The 21,334-nt window shown below is 37.1% G+C and overlaps 1 long non-coding RNA gene across 1 annotated transcript in view; it reads left to right on the top strand.

Moving 5' to 3' along the window:
* Positions 1-773: 773 nt before the first annotated feature.
* The window catches only part of LOC120521009, a 57,164-nt gene continuing 36,603 nt past the window's right edge, over positions 774-21,334 (top strand). The window contains exons 1-2 of the long non-coding RNA XR_005631951.1: positions 774-809; positions 10,429-10,470. This is a non-coding gene — a long non-coding RNA (uncharacterized LOC120521009). The remainder of the gene's footprint in view (positions 810-10,428; positions 10,471-21,334) is intronic.

Here is a 21,334-nt window from a genome sequence, read left to right as displayed (position 1 = left end):
TTTATGACATCAACTCAGTGAAATTTTTGACCACTTCACCTGCAAAATTCCTTCAGTTGTAACATGTTAGCGGGTTTTCTTCCAGGTACTGCCCGTTTCAAATGCTCCCACAACTTTTCAATGGGATTCGAATCAGGGCTTTCCCTAGGCCAGTCCATAAACATCAATTTCTTCTTTTTGGAGCCATTCCTTAGTGGATTTGCTAGTGTGCTTCAGATCATTATTGTACTGAAGGGTCCATTGGCATTTCAAATTCAACTTTCGAATAGAAGGCCTCACAATCTACTGAAGCATACTTTGATATGAGGCAGAATTCACAGTTGACCTGATGAAGTTGCCCAGGCTGTGAGTCAGCAAAGTAACCCCAAAAATAACATTTCACAAACATACTTCACAGATGGCTTGAGGTTCTTCTCCAAAACTGGTGTCTTCGGTTTATACTTATTCAACTTCGGAAAGTATATTTTATAAACATCTAACTGCTTCAAAGTTACTTAGTCATTAACAGTTCAGACAAATTAAATCTATTAATCTGTACAAATATTGTACCTTGTAATTTTTTAAATGTTGCGCAGTTGCTTTTATTGACTTGTTTAACCAATAAGGAATATTTTAAATCTAACATTAATTTTCAGTAATATTGTTTTCTTTTTGCCTTTTCTGTGATGCCAAATTTAGCAATTTAAATTTTGTAATGTATGATTTTTAGAACAATCCTAATTTGTTTTGATACATGCACTGCATAATGTTTAATTATGTTTTCTTAGGAAAAACTCAATTTGATCCGAAAAATTGAAAAAGAATGTCAGGTACAGTAAATTAATAAATTTTATTGATGCATTTTTCCTCTCTAGAAGACCATTTGGTATTTATAAAATAAATTACCATTGCAAACATAACCAAATTTTATATGATTTGTTAAATCTGATGATCAAATGCTTCAGCAATTTAAAAGGATGTAGTTCAGAACATTTGGCTGCCAGGGGTACACTACCAGAAATAGAAACTGGGATACTCTTGCCCTCATGATGGACATTAACCTTCTGCATATGATTAATTGATTGATTGATTGATTCTGCACTGGGAAATAGGTGAAAATTTTGGCTCCAGAGGAGTGTTCCCTCACCTAACGACGAAAGGTTGTCTCTTTTGTTGGTCGCTCATTGCCTGAAAAATTAGTTATTTGTCTTCTAGCCTATTTTGCAACCGTAGTCAATTTCCTAAACCAGGTCTCTCTATGTTAATATTTCAGAGTTCAAACCACAATACTCACGTAGAGTATGAGAACCAGCACAGTTATTTTACTAATCACCACTAATATAACAGATATAGTAGATAAATCAGAATGTTATGAATAAAGAACAATTGTTACCTTCCTCTATTCCTTGCAAAGTAAAGTTCATGCATTATATAGTACTTTTAGAAATAATATGTTTCCATAGGCAATTGACATCCTCTGTGAGTAGTTTATTATACAGTGAAGTTTTTCCAGATAGTTGCCTATGCTTCTGCTCAGACAAATTTGGAATATTAAGTTAAAAGGCTGCAGCAGTAATCACCAGGGGCCTCATGTATAAACGGTGCGTACGCACAGAAATGTTGCGTAAGAACTTTTCCACGTTCAAATCGCGAGGTATAAAACCTACACTTGGCGTAAAGCCACGCACTTTTCCACGGTACCTCATGCCTTGTCGTACGCAAGTTCTCCGCTCGGTTTTGCAAACTGGCGGCACCCAGCATCAAAGCAGTGCTACTGTTCTTGTGTGATTACTCATTATTTTCATGACGCGGCTTTATAAATACACAGAAACTAACCGCATATTGTTTATTAGTGTAATGCATCTGATTGTAATTAACTCGTAACAATATAATGGTCCAGGGAACAGCCATAGTATTCCAAATACCATAACTGCTCTCACTTCTTCTTCTTCTTCTTCTTCTTTCAGCTCCTCCCGTTAGGAGTTGCCACAGCGGATCATCTTTTTCCATATTACTCTCACTGCACGACTCAGAGTATTTATATCACTGTATCTGAGTGTGAATCACAGCAGCAGCTGATCGGAAAGAGAATTATCGATATACAGCTTTAAGGACACGCTGTCTCAGCCACTGCAAAACGTTTTAAAGCCTTTCCTGTACAGACCTCGCGGTTCAGAAACAGTTTCATCCCAAGAACTTTAAATGCACTCAATCAATTGCTCCTTGTAGAACGGTTTGTACTTATAAGTACAATCACCCCACTGTAAACTTGCACTACAGTTATAATATCTCACAACCTGGGCCACTTTATAAAGCGCGATTTACATATGATGACGATATCATTTTTAAGGTGAAATGCAGCAAAATATGTTTGTTAAATTATACACATAAAACTTTAACTTCATTTAAATAATCTATATTCTTCACTGGGAGTGTCGTGAAGGATAGAATAATTAAACATGTACTACGAAGATATTTCAATGTTCTTTAAACGTTTTGAAGAATCGGCGCTAAGCTTAAAGATGGCTTAACGTCTATTACAGAGCTGATTGTATGGCGATCGGTTACTTGGGGAAAGAAAAGCAAGGACTCTTGGGCGCACGCAATATATATTGAATATAAAACAAAAGAGAAAATAACAACACAGCTAAAAACGCAGCGACAAATTTCGACAAAAGATAAATGCTTGTCATGAGCACGAGGCTCATGAAACACATGTTTAATAATGTGCTTTAGCTCCTATCATCATGAAAATGACATCACGTATACATCTTAGTATTTTAGTTATTCAGAGAGCTGTAATATCACAAATGTAATGGACTCTCTGTCCAGTTGGAGGAAGAGATCCAGTTTAAGATGCAAGTAGTGATTCACACACATAGATCACATACGAGTAGAAGATCAAATACAAAACAAAGCATTTAACGTGCTACTTTAATTACGATGTGATTTGAGAAACTGGTTAATTAAACGATTTTAAGATGAAGTTTATAATGTTCTACTAAATGACAAAATAAACTACGTGATTAAAGTGGAAATGTCGAGATTGAAGTTGACATTTCGTGCTTTTTCCCCACCGTGCCTTTTTCTCTGTACCCTAATAAACTTTCATATGACACTCAGACGGTGGGCTACAACTCTTCTTTTCACGGCAACTTTGATATGTGACTTCTTTTTATTTCCGCACTGTGCGATTTTGTGAATGTGAGCTTTCAAGTTTCTCCAACACGCTATGTCACTCGATCTACTTCCTTTTGTTGATTATACCACGGTTTATTTGAACAAATAGTATGTTTTTCCTTTGCCTCCACTTGGTATTCGCTGAAATTCTTATATTTTCCCCGTGCTTTTACCATTGTCTTTTCACAGAAGGCTGCGCTTAAGGGCGATTTATATTGATTTGCATATTCAAAGAGGCGTAATTCTGGGAGGAGTAGGGGCGTAACATAATGCGCGTGCACGAGCGTTAGTTTTCACGCTGATCGGGATTTATGTAGCGGAATAACGTGGAAGTTGGAGTACGCACAGATTCCTGCATCTGGATTTTTCTGTGCGTAAGCACATTTCGCTTTTTACTTACGCCATGTTATAGTGCGAGTTCTACGCACGGCATTATACATGAGGCCCCAGGGGTTTCATGTATAGAAACGTGCGTAGAATTCACACTAAAACATGGCGTATGGACAAAAACAGAAACATGATTATGCGCAAAAACTTCCAGATGAATAAAACTGTGTGTTTGCCAAGTTCCACACACTTCCCCTTTATAAATCCTAACAAACGTGAAATTTAACACACATGCCTTTTTCCCTACCCCGACTCCTCCCAGAATTTTACATATCCATCCATCCATTTTCCAACCCGCTGAATCCGAATACAGGGTCACGGGGGTCTGCTGGAGCCAATCCCAGCCAACACAGGGCACAAGGCAGGAACCAATCCTGGGCAGGGTGCCAACCCACCGCAGGACACACACAAACACACCCACACACCAAGCACACACTAGGGACAATTTAGAATCGCCAATCCACCTAACCTGCATGTCTTTGGATTGTGGGAGGAAACCAGAGCACCCGGAGGAAACCCACGCAGACACGGGCAGAACATGCAAACTCCACGCAGGGAGGACCCAGGAAGCGAACCCGGGTCTCCTAACTGCGAGGCAGCAGCGCTACCACTGTGCCACCGTGCCGCCATTTTACATATCTGAATATGAAAATCAATATAAATATCCCCTTCCATTCAGTATTTTGTTAAAACTCAATGGCAAATGCACATGTAAACAAGGAGATTTTCAGCAAATGCCAAGTGGAGGTCCTACTCATTGAAGCTGAGGTGAGGAAAAACGTACTTTTTCGTGGTTTAAGTAATGGCATGAGCAACAAAAGGACTGTGATGGAATGGCACTGGAAAGTTCAAGTTCAGAAAGTTACACAGTACCCGAAATAAAAAATGAAGTGGTAGGATTTCAAAGTCACCCCACCGTCTGGGTGTCATACGGAAGTGTAAAAAAATAGCGACAATGAAGAATAAAGAGATCGAAATGTTGACTTAAATCTGAAAATTTTCATTTTAATCTGGTGGTATATTTTGTCATTAAAGTAGAACATTGTAACCTTCATCTTAAAATCAATGTTTAATTTACTAGAATTTCTCAAATCCCATCGTTACTAAAGCAGCATGTTAAATGGTTTGCATTGTATGTGTGTGAATCACTATGTGCTTCTTAAATGTTCTTTCTCTTTCACACACAGGAGCGTAAAGGCACGGATCGCCACACAGAATACATTACATTTATTATAGTACAGCTCTCTCAACATTTTAAAATACTAATATGTATACTTGATATCATTTTCATAAAGAAATGCATTAAAGTGCTACTAAACATGGGGACACAGTGGGGCAGTGGTGCGATTAGGTAGCGCCCCGTCCAAGAATTGTTCCTGCCTCCCCTGTCCAGGTATTGTTTCTGCCTCCAATCCACCTCCAGAATAATTCCTACCTCCACCCCATCCTGAATTGCTCGTGCCTCTCCCGTCCAGGGACTTGTCCTGCTTCCAGCAAGATACTTTCTGGGACGCACGCGACCCTGCATGAAATAATTTATTGCAGCAGTACTGTGTCTTTCAAATGTACCAACCCCCAAATCCTGTTCTTCCATGTTTTCTCTCCAAAATAACGAATCGCCACAATATAAGCTCTGTATTAAATGTATACCCAACCGTAAGCTTAGAATGCAGATTTTTCAAGACTGTCAAGGAACATTGAAAAATCTTGGTAATACATGTTGAATTATTCCATCCATTTATCAATCCAGGGTCACGCCAGTCCTAGGATGCATACAACACAAGGGAGGATCAATCCCTGGATAGGGCGCCAGCTCATCACTACTGCTGTCGCTTCGTGTCCGCACATGTTTAATTATTAACAGTACACATTATTTAAATATAGTTAATAATTTATCTTTAAAATGTAATATACTGTACATACTTTAATGCATTTCATCAAAAAATATCAAGTATACATCCTAGTATTCAAACAGCTCACAGCTCCAAGAAGATAGCCGTTAGAAAACAAAATTGACTTTAAGCTGGTCTTCATCATCTATAAATTTGCGCTCTCTTCTGTCGAATTCCTTCATTTTCATTGTACAGTACAATAAGATTCAGTATTCAAATCCTCTATAAATTTATTTTCCTCTAAAATAACAATAATTAAAACAATGAAACAAATACCATATGAAAGAATAAGTACTATAGTACAACATGAAAATATGGTGCAGATAGTGCACATGGCTCATAAAGTGGCTCAGGTTGTGTAATATTACAGTTGTAGAGTTAATAGTGAGGTAATTGTAAGTTGAAACTGTTCTACTGGGAGCATTTGATAGATAGAAAGGTTATGCCATAACTATAGCACTTCTCTTAACGGGTTATATATAAAGGATAAGAAATACATTTTATCATAGTGAATAATAAAATAACAGCGTCAGCTTTTAAGCTTAAGCTCAGAAGGATATAAGACTCAGACACATGCCAGGTGCACATTGGACTAGGGTTCAAATTTACCTCTTTCAGTTTTACACAGAGTTATGTATTGTCATTCAAAACTGCAATATATGATAAATACCTAGAGACAGCAGACAAGCACCTAGATGCAGGATTCCCTGACATGCCAATTATTTCCAGCTTTTAAAAGTTTTAATGCAGAAACTCATGATTCAAGTGAGTCAGCTGAAATTCTTTTTGATCATTACTCCAAAATGGTAGCCATCCAATTTTAAAATATGAAAGTAGCAAGCAAGAATGGACAGTTGTGCCAAAAATGATCATAAGTCAATCATACAAAGACTTCAGTCCAAAACAGATTTTACTAAAAATGGCAACAACTCAAAGAGTAGTTTCCAAATTTAGCCAGACTAGCTCATATTGGGCTAGTGATCCCATTGAGCACAGCTGAAGGTGAAATGGGGTTTTCTGCCTTTAAAAGGATCAAGACATGTTTGTGAAATCGCATGAATCAAAGCACGCTAAATAATCTCATGCTGATTTCCTTGGAGTACCCTGATACTTGGAGCTTTGATTATACGAAAGCTGCAGGCAACTTGGCCTCTAGGAAGAAAAGAAGAAAAAATATTTAACTGAAGACACGTTCTGCATATGCAAGTTGTCTTTGAAGAATATTTTATTATTTCTTTTCTTTAGGTTTCCCATAGTTTTTTTTCATTATTTTCACATTTCTTCCGGACAGCGACAATACTTGGGCCTTTTGGTTTATGTCATAACAATTGTTATTTAAAATTTATTTTAGGGTTGCAGTATCCTGAATTGCAGACTTCTTAAATTTAATAAAAATATTGTGGCACAAGTGTCAAACCTTAAAAAAGAAAGTCATAATAAGCATTGGAAATTAATTAATAATAATTAACTAATAAAAATAATGCACATTTAATTTTCTCCACCACCAAATTTCCCTGTCCCACCCCACCCAACTACTTTTTCATGCCACCCGGCTGAAATAAAATTCTGGGGAGAACACTGTCATAGTAAAGTCTGGATATATTTTGTATTTAGAAAAAGCTTACGTAAAAGTAAAGATGAGAAGAATGAATGTCGCAGGCGGCTTTTGATCTAGCACTCACAGCTGTTCATTATATATTTTTCCGATGATCAAATGGATCTGGCTGCACGTTGTTGACGCCCAATTCTGACGTCGCTCTGTTCTCTTCTCCTGATGTCTTCGTCTCTTCTTCTTCCTCCTATGTCGCTTTTCAGACGAGGTGTGCTTTTTTAAAATATTTGTTTTTGTTATTGACTGTCCCCGAATCTACCTATGTAAGTATCACTGGCCTTGTACCTTTACAAAAGTGTCTGTACAAGACAGGTGAGGTCTTCAATTAGTCACTTTATCTTCCTTAAGCACTAAATGGTATGTACAGCCTTTTGAAAAAGTAAGTAAGTATACCTCATGGAAACTCTTGACGTTTTCTACATATTTCAACATGCAAACAGTTGATCTTCATGCAAACTGTACCTACCGATAAAGGTGATATACTTGAATAAAACACAAGAAAAATTTACCTTTTAAGTTATTTATTTAACAGAAATATCTATAGATGTAATCATCCACTGTGGATCTGCTGGAGAAAAAAGTAAGCACACCCTTGATTTCAGAACTTGATATTGCCCCATTAGTTGGGATGACTTCTTGTAGGCATTTTGCATAACTGCTCAACTGTTATTATGACATCAACTCAGTGAAATTTATGACCACTTCACTTGCAAACTTCCTTTAGTTGTAAGATGTTGGCGGTTTTCTTCCAGGTACTGCCCATTTCAAATGCTCCCACAACTTTTCAATGGGATTCAAATCAGGGCTTTCCCTAGGCCAGTCCATAACCATCAATTTCTTCTTTTTGGAGCCATTCCTTAGTGGATTTGCTAGTGTGCTTCAGATCATTATTGTACTGAAGTGTCCATTGGCGTTTCAAATTCAACTTTCGAATAGAAGGCCTCACAATCTACTGAAGCATACTTTGATATGAGGCAGAATTCACAGTTGATTTGATGAAGTTGCCCAGGCCCTGAGTCAGCAAAGTAACCCCAAACAATAACATTTCACAAACATACGTCACAGATAGCTTGAGATTCTTCTCCAAAACTGGTGTCTTTGGTTTATACTTATTCAACTTCGGAAAGTATCTATATATATAATTCACTAAGGTAAGACAACCAGGGAAAGCACACCGGAAGGGGCGTGGATTCACTAATCCGCCGACAAGTGAGACACCTATGGCGCACGCAGGAAGGAGCCACGCCCACCAACTCCAAGACCATTGGATACGACGACAACTCATAGAGCCACGCCCACCAACTTGGACACGACGACACAGAAAAACTGGCGTCATTTATATTCGTCTGTCTTAGAGGCAACATGCAGTTCCGACCCACGCTGACTGTTCATAGAGGCATGTTTCTCGCGGAGGTGAATCGCCATATGCAGCGTGTAAAACGGTTTGCGAGGGTTATCCCATGGGATCCTTAAAACATTCCTTTACAACTGAGGTTAAAACACAATGAAGTAAGCAGTCTTTAAAAAACGAGTTTCCGGTTACGACGCACGACTGCGTGCCCCACAGAAAACTGTTTTACACGCTACATACAGCAATTCGCATCCGCGACAAACATGCGTCTTCTTAGATGCTCCTGCACTTTGTTCACACCCCCCTCCCACCTCGCTACTACCGTGGTTGGGTGTCTTGGTGGATTATATATAGAAAGGCAGCCAAAACCGCACAGAGCAATGAAAAGTCTACGTGAGTCACAGATGCATCTGGACTGTGCAAAGACGACAACGACTTGAGTGACGAGTTAGAGGTGGGCACATGAGCAGGCACTGCATACTGAACAAGAAATCAGCAGACTAGCATGACGGAGGGAGCGGAGTGGATGTCCTTCTCCTCTCCTCCTGTTCCACTCTCCGCGCCACACGGACGATTGTGTGTTGGTTCGTTCCGTGCATTGGTTAAAACCCAATGAAGGAACCAGTCTTTAAAATCCAATAAGCCCTGTGCCTCTGTTTCATTACCGTCTCACCTGCTACACCAATGCAGGCCCCACAACAGGGCAGCCAACCGGGTAACCAAAGTCTTTGGGTTCAGGGGGGAGTATGGTTACAAAGCTGAAACTTAAAGGAATTGACGGAAGGGCACTACCAGGTGTGAAGCCTTTCGCTTCATTTGACTCAACACAGGAAGCCTCACCTGGCCCGTACACGGAGAGGATTGACAGATTGATAGCTCTTTCTCGCTTCTGTGGGTGGTGGTGCATAGCAGTTTGTAGTTGGTGGAGCGATTTGGCTGGTTATTTCCGAAAACGAACGAGACTCCCGCCTGCCAAATAGTTACACGACCCAACAATGGTCGGCGTCCAAATTCTTAGAGAGACAAGTGGCTTTCAGCCACGTGAGATTGAGCATTAACAGGTCTGTGATGCACTTGTATGTCCGGTACTGCATGCGCGCCACACTGAATGGATCAACGTGTGTCTACCCGGCGCGTGGAGGCGTGCGTAAGCCGTTGAACCCCATTCGTGATGGAGACCGTGGCTTGCAATTGTTCCCCACGAACGAGAAATTCCCAGTACGTGCGGGTCATACGCTCGCACTGGTTTCGTCCCTACCCTTTGTAAACCCCCCCACCCCCCCATAGTCGGGTGATTCGGTGGATTATATATAAAAAAGCAGCTGGAACCGCAAAGAACAATGAAAAATCAACGTGGAAACCGACTGAGGCGGTGTTTGGAAAATTAACAGTCAACGTGACTCACAGGTGCGTGTGGACTGTACACAGACGAAAGCGACTCAGGTAGGGAGTTGGGGGCGGGCACATAAGCGGACAGTGCGTACTGAGCGGCTGTTCAACCCCGTCCTTCACTTTGGAAGGAGAAGGCGCGACGGCGCTCCTCCGGTTTTCAGTCACGGACAATTGTATGTTGGTTCGTAGCGTGCATTGTTGCAATGTTACTTTTCTTGGTGGTTTATTAAATTACGGATTTTTCAAATGTTTCTTTTTTCCTCTGTGCTTAAAAATGATTTAAAAAGCGGCCTGATTATGCGGCATATGCTACGGCGCGGGTTGGGTAGTATTTTATGAACATCTAACTGCTTCAGAGTTACTTTGTCATTAACAGTCCAGACAAGTTAAATCTATTAAACTGTACAAATATTGTAGCTTGTAATTTTTTAAATGTTGCGCAATTGGTTTTATTGACTTGTTTTACCAAAAAGGAATATTATAAATCTAACATAAATTTTCAGTAATATTGTTGTCGTTTTGCCTTTTCTGTGATGCCAAATTTAGCAATTTAAATTGTGTAATGTATTATTTTTAGAACAAACATAATTTATTTTGAGATATGTACTGCATAATGTTTAATTATGTTTTCTTAGGAACAACTAAATATAATCAGAAACCTGGAAAGGATATGTCAGGTACAGTAAATTAATACTTTATTTTACTGATGCATTTTTCCTCTCTTGAAGACCATTTGGTATTTATAAAATAAATTACCATTGCAAACATAACCAAATTTTATATGATTTGTTCAATCTGATGATTAAAAGCTTCAGCAATTTAATAATATGTAGTTCAGAACATTTGGCTGCCAGGGTACTACCAGAAATAGGAATTGGGATACTCTTGCCCTCATGATGGGCATGAACCTTCTGCATATGATTAACTGATTGATTGATTCTGCACTGGGAAATATGAGGTGAAGATTTTGGCTCCAGAGGAGTGTGCCCTCACCTAACGACGGAAGGTTGTCTTTTTTGTTGGTGACTCATTGCATGAAAAATTAGTTATCTGTCATCTAGCCTACTTTACAACCGTAGTCAATTTCCTAAACCAGGTCTCTCTATGTGAAAATTTCAGAGTTCAAACCACCGTACTCATGTAGAGTATGAGAGCCAGAACAGTTATTTTACTAATCATCACTAATATAACAGATATAGCAGATAAAACAGAATGTTATGAATAAAGAACAATTGTTACCTTCCTCTATTTCATGCAAAGTAATTTCATGCATTATATAGTACTATTGGTAATAATATGTTTCCATAGGCAATTGACATCCTTTCCGAGTAGTTAATTATAAAATTAAGTTTTTCCAGATAGTTGCCTATACTTCTGCTCAGACAAATTTGGAATACTAAGTTGAGAGGCTGCAGCAGTAATCACCAGGGGCTTCATGTATATAAACGTGCATAGAATTCACACTAAAACATGGTGTACGGACAAAAACAGAAATATGCGTATGCACAAAAAATTCCAGATGAATAAAACTGTGGGTTTGCCAAGTTCCACACACTTACCCTTTATAAATCCCAACAAACATGAAATTTAATGCACATGCCTTATAGCCCTACTCCAAATCCTCCCACAATTTTATATATATAAATATGAAAATCAATATAAATATCAACCTTCCATTCAGCATTTTGTTAAAAGTCAACGGCAAATGCACATGTAAACAAGAAGATTTTCAGCAAATGCCAAGTGGAGGTCCCACTCAGTGAAGCTGAGGTGAGGAAAAACATACTTTTTGGTGGCTTAGGCAGTGGCATGAGCAACAAAAGGAACGTGATGGAACGTGGCAATCGAAAGGTCAAGTTCAGAAAGTTACACAGTGCCTGAAATAAAAAATGAAGTGGTCGGATGACAAAGTCGAACTACCGTCTGGGTGTCATCCGGAAGTGTAAAAAATAAAATAGCGACAATGAAGAAGAAAGAGATCGAAATGTTGACTTAAATCTGAAAATTTTCACTTTAATCTGGTGGTATATTTTGTAATCAAAGTAGGATATTGTAACCTTCATCTTAAAATCAATGTTTAATTTACTAGAATTTCTCAAATTCCATCGTAACTAAAGCAGCACGTTAAATGCTTTGTATTGTATGTTTGTGAATCACCATGTGATTCTTAAATGCTCTTTCTCTTTCACACACAGGAGAGTAAAGGCACGGATTGCCACACAGAATACATTACATTTATTATATTACAGCTGTTTCAACATTTTAAAATACTAATATTTATACTTGATATCATTTTCATAAAGAAATGCATTAAAATACGTACTAAACATGGGGACACAGTGGGGCAGTGGTAGCGATTAGGTAGCGCCCCATCCAAGAATTGTTCCTGCCTCCCCTGTCCAGGTATTGTTTCTGCCTCCAAACCCCATCCAGAATACTTCCTACCTCCACCCCATCAAGAATTACTCGTGCCTCTCATGTCCAGGGACTTGTCCTGCTTCCAGCAAGATTTTTTCTGGGACTCACGAGACCCTGGATGAAATAATTTATTGCAGCAGTACCAACCCCCAAATCCTGTCCTTCCATTTTATTCTCTCTACATAACCAATCGCCACAGTATAAGCTCTGTATTAAATGTATACCCAGCCGTAAGCTTAGAATGCAGATTTTTCAAGACTGTTAAGGAACATTGAAAAATCTTGGTAATACATGTTGAATTATTCCATCCATTTATCTATCCAGGGTTACGGCAGTCCCTGGAAGCATACAACACAAGGGAGGATCAATCCCTGGATAGGGCCAGCTCATCACTACTGCTGTGCCACCGTGTCCGCACATGTTTAATTATTAACAGTACACATTATTTTAATGTAGTTAATAATTTATGTGTAAAATGTAATATACATACTTTAATGCATTTCATCAAAAAATATCAAGTATACATCCTAGTATTCAAACAGTTCACAGCTCCAAGAAGATAGCTCTTAGAAAACAAAATTGACTTCAAGCTAGTCTTCATTATCTATAAATATGCGCTCTCTTCTGTCTTTCTGCTGAAATTCTTTTCGATCATTACTCCAAAAATGGTAGCTCTCCAATTTTAAAATTTGAAAGTAGCAGGCAAGAATGGACAGTTGTGCCAAAAATTATCATAAGTCAATCATACAAAGACTTCAGTCCAAAATAGATTTCACTAAAAATGGCAACAACTCAAAGAGTAGTTTCCAAATTTAGCCAGACTAGTTCATATTGGGCTAGTGATCCCATTGAGCACAGCTGAAGGTGAAAGGGGGTTTTCTGCCCTTAAAAGGATCAAGACATGTTTGCGAAATCGCATGAATCAAAGCACGCTAAATAATGTCGTGCTGATATCCTTGGAGTACCCAGATACTTGGAAGTTTGATTATGCGAAAGCTGCAGGCAACTTGGCCTCTAGGAAGAAAAGAAGAAAAAATATTTAACTGAAGACACCTTCTGCATATGCAAGTTGGCTTTGAAGAATATTTTATTATTTCTTTTCATTCGGTTTCCCATACTTTTTTTTCATTATTTTCTCTTTTCTTCCTGACAGTGACAATACTTGGGACTCTTGGTTTATGTCATAACAGTTATTTAAAATTTATTTTAGCATTGCAGTATTCTGAATTGCAAACTTCTTAAATTTAATAAAAATATCGTGGCACAAGTGTCAAACCTTAAAAAAGAAAGTCATAATAAGCATTGGAAAATAATTATTAATAATTAATTATAATAATAATTATTAATAATTAATAAAAATAATGCACATTTAATTTTCTCCACCACCAAATTTCCATGTCCCACCCCACGCAACTACTTTTTCATGCCACCCGGCTGGAATAAAATTTTGGGGAGAACCATGTCATAGTAAAGTCTGGATATATTTTGTATTTAGAAAAAGCTTTGAAAAGTAAAGATGAGAAGGATGAATGTCGAGATGACTTGTGATCTAGCACTCACAGCTGTTCATTATATATTTTTCTGATGATCACATGGAAATGGCTGCACGTTGTTGACGCCCTCTTCTGACGTTGCTCTGTTCTCTTCTCCTGATGTCATCATCTCTTCTTCTTCCTCCCTCCTATGTTTGCTTTTCAGACGAGGCATATTTTCTATAAAATTCTATCACGGTTTTACAACACATAATTGTTGCATGCACCTGATTGGCTGGCTGTCAATATGATGGAGGAATTTAATCTATCTTTCCCCAAGTAATAAAGTTGTTTGATGTTGTATGAGGTATCGGCATGTCTTTCTTTTCAAGATTGTAAACCAAATTGCTCTCCCAGTGTCCATCCAAAAAGTAATCAATAGCCTGTTTCAGCAAATCTTCCTTTCCCAGGGTGTAAAACCAATTTAGCAGTATGTTGTGAACAGCTGTTATAAAAGTGAGGTATAAGGGAGGAAGATATGCTTTTGATATTATAATACCTATACAAGTGTACTACATCTAAATTCATCTTGTTGGGAGTGAACAAATTGTAATAAAAATAGAGAATAATTTGTAGATTTTATACACCATAACAGAAGCTAAGTATTGTTATTGTTTATTATACCCTGTACCATGTAAGTCAGTGGCAACTGAAGTAATATTTGGTAATAATATAGTTACAGGATGTTGTTCTTTAGATATAGAGTACAGTTAATAAGAGGCCTTTATAAATTCCACTATTACAGTCTTCAGTCCAGGATTTGAACCCAGAATATTGAAACTGTGAGGCACTAACCCTTAGGCTGCCTTTATACTGTTTTGTTTATGTAAATATCCAAAGCTTTAATTAAACTCAGAAATCTCAAAATAGAAGCTACTTTCTTCCGTGAAGACAGGGAGAAATTGGAAGCTGCTGCATCAAAGCAGAGGTTGAAATGCCAGAGAGCGCATGTAAAACAGCTAATGGATGTAATTAAAGTTAACAGCTTGTTTTACTCTTGTAATTTTAACAAAGTTTGACCTGGATTTATTTAAAATATTTTGCAATTTATTCAGTTTTTATATTGGTTATTAATTCTAATACATTTAATTTAATCATCTTAACTGAAAAAAAATACTTTGAAAAATCCACTTATTCATTTTGTTAATGACTTTTAAAAAACAGAGTTTGCAAGGAGCTGGGTGAACGAAAGCTTGAAAGGATTTCCTGCCAAGATTACTAAACTGGTACATGAAGTATTTCCCGATAATGGCATACTGTAAATGCACAATTTGATATAACATTTAGATGCTTTCTAACTGGTTTAAGTACAAGTGAATTATCAAGAGTTACTATAGGTGCTACAAATATGGACGAAAGACATATAATTACCTGCCAAAACTAAAGATAGGCACTGAAATCTGCAATCTAACCTACCAAACCTATTCGAGCAATGCAGCACTTTACATAGCTTAGTGCACAAAAGACTTCTACTATAACACTGTCAGAGGAAACCAGCTTTCTGAGAGCAGTAATACATTTAACAATGAAACTTTGTAACGGTTGTCATTTGTATTTGATGTCAGTTGGGGCTGAGCCAATGGTCGACGATACCGTCCATGTAAAACAGATATTGTTGATTGGCTCCAATCATTGCAGAATTTTTCTCCAAGCTGTGCTTAATATTGTTAGTTTTCAAGTTTATTGTTATGTGTTGAGTACATAGCACAATGAAATTCTTACTTCCATGTATCTTCAGAACAGTATATATAAAAGTATATACAATATACAAAATAGTATTTGCAAGTATATACATAAACGCACACACTTGTTTTTAAATATTTGTTCTTGTTATTGACTGTCCCCGAATCTACTTATGTAAGTATCACTGGCCCTGTACCTTTACAAAAGTGTCTGTACAAGACAGGTGAGGTCTTCAATTAGTCACTTAATCTTCCTAAGGCAGTAAATAGTACGTACAGTCATTTGAAAAAGTAAGTATACCCCATGGAAACTCTTGACGTTTTCTACATATTTACCTTTTAAGTTATTTATTTAACAGAAATATCTGTAGATGTAATCATCTACTGTGGATCTGCTGGGGAAAAAAGTAAGCACCCTTGATTTCACGGTCTTGGTATTGCCCCAATTAGTAGGGATGACTTCTTGTAGGTATTTTGCATAACTGCTCAACTGTTTTTATGACATCAACTCAGTTAAATTTTTGACCACTTCACCTGCAAAATTCCTTTAGTTGTAAGATGTTAGCGGGTTTTTTTCCAGGTACTGCCCATTTCAAATGCTCCCACAACTTTTCAATGGGATTCAAATCAGGGCTTTCCCTAGGCCAGTCCATAACTATCAATTTGTTCTTTTTGGAGCCATTCCTTAGTGGATTTGCTAGTGTGCTTCAGATCATTATTGTACTGAAGGGTCCATTGGCATTTCAAATTCAACTTTCGAATAGAAGGCCTCACAATCTACTGAAGCATATTTTGATATGAGGCAGAATCCACAGTTGATTTGATGAAGTTAGATTTTCAGCAAATGCCAAGTGGAGGTCCCACTCAGTGAAGCTGAGGTGAGGAAAACATACTTTTGGTGGCTTAGGCAGTGGCATGAGCAAATAAAAGGAACGTGATGGAACGTGGCAATCGAAAGGTCAAGTTCAGAAAGTTACACAGTGCCTGAAATAAAAATGAAGTGGTCGGATGACAAAGTAACTACCGCTCTGGTGTCATCCGAAGTGTAAAAAATAAAATAGCTGACAATGAAGAAGAAAGAGATCGAAATGTTGACTTAAATCTGAAAATTTTCACTTTAATCTGGTGGTATATTTTGTAATCAAAGTAGGATATTGTAACCTTCATCTTAAAATCAATGTTTAATTTACTAGAATTTCTCAAATTCCATCGTAATCCAAAGCAGCACGTTAAATGCTTTGTATTGTATGTTTGTGAATCACCATGTGATTTAAATGCTCTTTCTCTCACACACAGGAGAGTAAAGGCACGGATTGCCACACAGAATACATTACATTTATTATATACAGCTGTTTCAACATTTTAAAATACTAATATTTATACTTGATATCATTTTCATAAAGAAATGCATTAAAATACGCATCTAAACATGGGGACACAGTGGGCAGTGGTAGCGATTAGGTAGCCCCATCCAAGAATTGTTCCTGCCTCCCCTGTCCAGGTATTGTTTCTGCCTCCAAACCCCATCCAGAATACTTCCTACCTCCACCCCATCAAGAATTACTGTGCCTCTCATGTCCAGGGACTTGTCCTGCTTCCAGCAAGATTTTTCTGGGACTCCACGAGACCCTGGATGAAATAATTTATTGCAGCAGTACCAACCCCCAAATCCTGTCCTTCCATTTTATTCTCTACATAACCAATCGCCACAGTATAAGCTCTGTATTAAATGTATACCCAGCCGTAAGAATGCAGATTTTTCAAGACTGTTAAGGAACATTGAAAATCTTGGTAATACATGTTGAATTATTCCATCCATTTATCTATCCAGGGTTACGCAGTCCCTGGAAGCATACAACACAAGGGAGGATCAATCCCTGGATAGGGCGCCAGCTCATCACTACTGCTGTGCCACCGTGTCAAGACATGTTTAATTATTAACAGTACACATTATTTTAATGTAGTTAATAATTTATGTGTAAAATGTAATATACATACTTTAATGCATTTCATCAAAAAATATCAAGTATACATCCTAGTATTCAAACAGTTCACAGCTCCAAGAAGATAGCTCTTAGAAAACAAAATTGACTTCAAGCTAGTCTTCATTATCTATAAATATGCGCTCTCTTCTGTCTTTCTGCTGAAATTCTTTTCGATCATTACTCCAAAAATGGTAGCTCTCCAATTTTAAAATTTGAAAGTAGCAGGCAAGAATGGACAGTTGTGCCAAAAATTATCATAAGTCAATCATACAAAGACTTCAGTCCAAAATAGATTTCACTAAAAATGGCAACAACTCAAAGAGTAGTTTCCAAATTTAGCCAGACTAGTTCATATTGGGCTAGTGATCCCATTGAGCACAGCTGAAGGTGAAAGGGGGTTTTCTGCCCTTAAAAGGATCAAGACATGTTTATGAAATCGCATGAATCAAAGCACGCTTAAATAATGTGTGCTGATATCCTGGAGTACCCAGATACTTGGAAGTTTGATTATGCAGCTGCAGGCAACTTGGCCTCTAGGAAGAAAATAAGAAAAATTATTTAACTGAAGACACCTTCTGCATATGTAAGTTGGCTTTGAAGAATATTTTATTATTTCTTTTCATTAGGTTTCCCATACTTTTTTCATTATTTTCTTTTTCTTCCTGACAGTGACAATACTTGGGACTCTTGGTTTATGTCATAACAGTTATTTAAAATTTATTTTAGCATTGCAGTATTCTGAATTGCAAACTTCTTAAATTTAATAAAAATATCGTGGCACAAGTGTCAAACCTTAAAAAGAAAGTCATAATAAGCATTGAAAATAATTATTAATAATTAATTATAATAATAATTATTAATAATTAATAAAAATAATGCACATTTAATTTTCTCCACCACCAAATTTCCATGTCCCACCCCACGCAACTACTTTTTCATGCCACCCGGCTGGAATAAAATTTTGGGGAGAACCATGTCATAGTAAAGTCTGGATATATTTTGTATTTAGAAAAAGCTTTCGAAAAAGTAAAGATGAGAAGGATGAATGTCGCAGGCGGCTTGTGATCTAGCACTCACAGCTGTTCATTATATATTTTTCTGATGATCACATGGAAATGGCTGCACGTTGTTGACGCCCTCTTCTGACGTTGCTCTGTTCTCTTCTCCTGATGTCATCATCTCTTCTTCTTCCTCCCTCCTATGTTGCTTTTCAGACGAGGCATATTTTCTATAAAATTCTATCACGGTTTTACAACACATAATTGTTGCATGCACCTGATTGGCTGGCTGTCAATATGATGGAGGAATTTAATCTATCTTTCCCCAAGTAATAAAGTTGTTTGATGTTGTATGAGGTATCGGCATGTCTTTCTTTTCAAGATTGTAAACCAAATTGCTCTCCCAGTGTCCATCCAAAAAGTAATCAATAGCCTGTTTCAGCAAATCTTCCTTTCCCAGGGTGTAAAACCAATTTAGCAGTATGTTGTGAACAGCTGTTATAAAAGTGAGGTATAAGGGAGGAAGATATGCTTTTGATATTATAATACCTATACAAGTGTACTACATCTAAATTCATCTTGTTGGGAGTGAACAAATTGTAATAAAAATAGAGAATAATTTGTAGATTTTATACACCATAACAGAAGCTAAGTATTGTTATTGTTTATTATACCCTGTACCATGTAAGTCAGTGGCAACTGAAGTAATATTTGGTAATAATATAGTTACAGGATGTTGTTCTTTAGATATAGAGTACAGTTAATAAGAGGCCTTTATAAATTCCACTATTACAGTCTTCAGTCCAGGATTTGAACCCAGAATATTGAAACTGTGAGGCACTAACCCTTAGGCTGCCTTTATACTGTTTTGTTTATGTAAATATCCAAAGCTTTAATTAAACTCAGAAATCTCAAAATAGAAGCTACTTTCTTCCGTGAAGACAGGGAGAAATTGGAAGCTGCTGCATCAAAGCAGAGGTTGAAATGCCAGAGAGCGCATGTAAAACAGCTAATGGATGTAATTAAAGTTAACAGCTTGTTTTACTCTTGTAATTTTAACAAAGTTTGACCTGGATTTATTTAAAATATTTTGCAATTTATTCAGTTTTTATATTGGTTATTAATTCTAATACATTTAATTTAATCATCTTAACTGAAAAAAAATACTTTGAAAAATCCACTTATTCATTTTGTTAATGACTTTTAAAAAACAGAGTTTGCAAGGAGCTGGGTGAACAAAGCTTGAAAGGATTTCCTGCCAAGATTACTAAACTGGTACATGAAGTATTTCCCGATAATGGCATACTGTAAATGCACAATTTGATATAACATTTAGATGCTTTCTAACTGGTTTTAAGTACAAGTGAATTATCAAGAGTTACTATAGGTGCTACAAATATGGACGAAAGACATATAATTACCTGCCAAAACTAAAGATAGGCACTGAAATCTGCAATCTAACCTACCAAACCTATTCGAGCAATGCAGCACTTTACATAGCTTAGTGCACAAAAGACTTCTACTATAACACTGTCAGAGGAAACCAGCTTTCTGAGAGCAGTAATACATTTAACAATGAAACTTTGTAACGGTTGTCATTTGTATTTGATGTCAGTTGGGGCTGAGCCAATGGTCGACGATACCGGCCATGTAAAACAGTTATTGTTGATTGGCTCCAATCATTGCAGAATTTTCTCCAAGCTGTGCTTAATATTGTTAGTTTTCAAGTTTATTGTTATGTGTTGAGTACATAGCACAATGAAATTCTTACTTCCATGTATCTTCAGAACAGTATATATAAAAGTATATACAATATACAAAATAGTATTTGCAAGTATATACATAAACATCACACACTTGTTTTTTTAAATATTTGTTCTTGTTATTGACTGTCCCCGAATCTACTTATGTAAGTATCACTGGCCCTGTACCTTTACAAAAGTGTCTGTACAAGACAGGTGAGGTCTTCAATTAGTCACTTAATCTTCCTAAGGCAGTAAATAGTACGTACAGTCATTTGAAAAAGTAAGTATACCCCATGGAAACTCTTGACGTTTTCTACATATTTACCTTTTAAGTTATTTATTTAACAGAAATATCTGTAGATGTAATCATCTACTGTGGATCTGCTGGGGAAAAAGTAAGCACGCTGATTTCAGAACTTGATATTGCCCCAATTAGTAGGGATGACTTCTTGTAGGTATTTTGCATAACTGCTCAACTGTTTTTATGACATCAACTCAGTTAAATTTTTGACCACTTCACCTGCAAAATTCCTTTAGTTGTAAGATGTTAGCGGGTTTTTTTCCAGGTACTGCCCATTTCAAATGCTCCCACAACTTTTCAATGGGATTCAAATCAGGGCTTTCCCTAGGCCAGTCCATAACTATCAATTTGTTCTTTTTGGAGCCATTCCTTAGTGGATTTGCTAGTGTGCTTCAGATCATTATTGTACTGAAGGGTCCATTGGCATTTCAAATTCAACTTTCGAATAGAAGGCCTCACAATCTACTGAAGCATATTTTGATATGAGGCAGAATCCACAGTTGACTTGATGAAGTTGCCCAGGCCCTGAGTCAGCAAAGTAACCCCAAACAATAACATTTCACAAACATCCTTCACAGATGGCTTGAGGTTCTTCTCCAAAACTGGTGTCTTCAGTTTATACTTCTTCAACTTCGGAAAGTATATTTTATAAACATTTAACTGTTTCAAAGTTACTTTGTCATTAACAGTCCAGACAAGTTAAATCTATTAAACTGTACAAATATTGTAGCTTGTAATTTTTTAAATGTTGCACAATTGCTTTTTATTGACTTGTTTTACCAAAAAGGAATATTATAAATCTAACATAAATTTTCAGTAATATTGTTGTCGTTTTGCCTTTTCTGTGATGCCAAATTTAGCAATTTAAATTTTGTAATGT

This window comes from Polypterus senegalus, unplaced genomic scaffold (genome assembly GCF_016835505.1).
Source record: "Polypterus senegalus isolate Bchr_013 unplaced genomic scaffold, ASM1683550v1 scaffold_3943, whole genome shotgun sequence".
NCBI lineage: Eukaryota > Metazoa > Chordata > Cladistia > Polypteriformes > Polypteridae > Polypterus > Polypterus senegalus.
The sequence above is the reverse complement of the archived record's forward strand: the minus strand, read 5'-3'. Positions and strand labels throughout refer to the sequence as shown.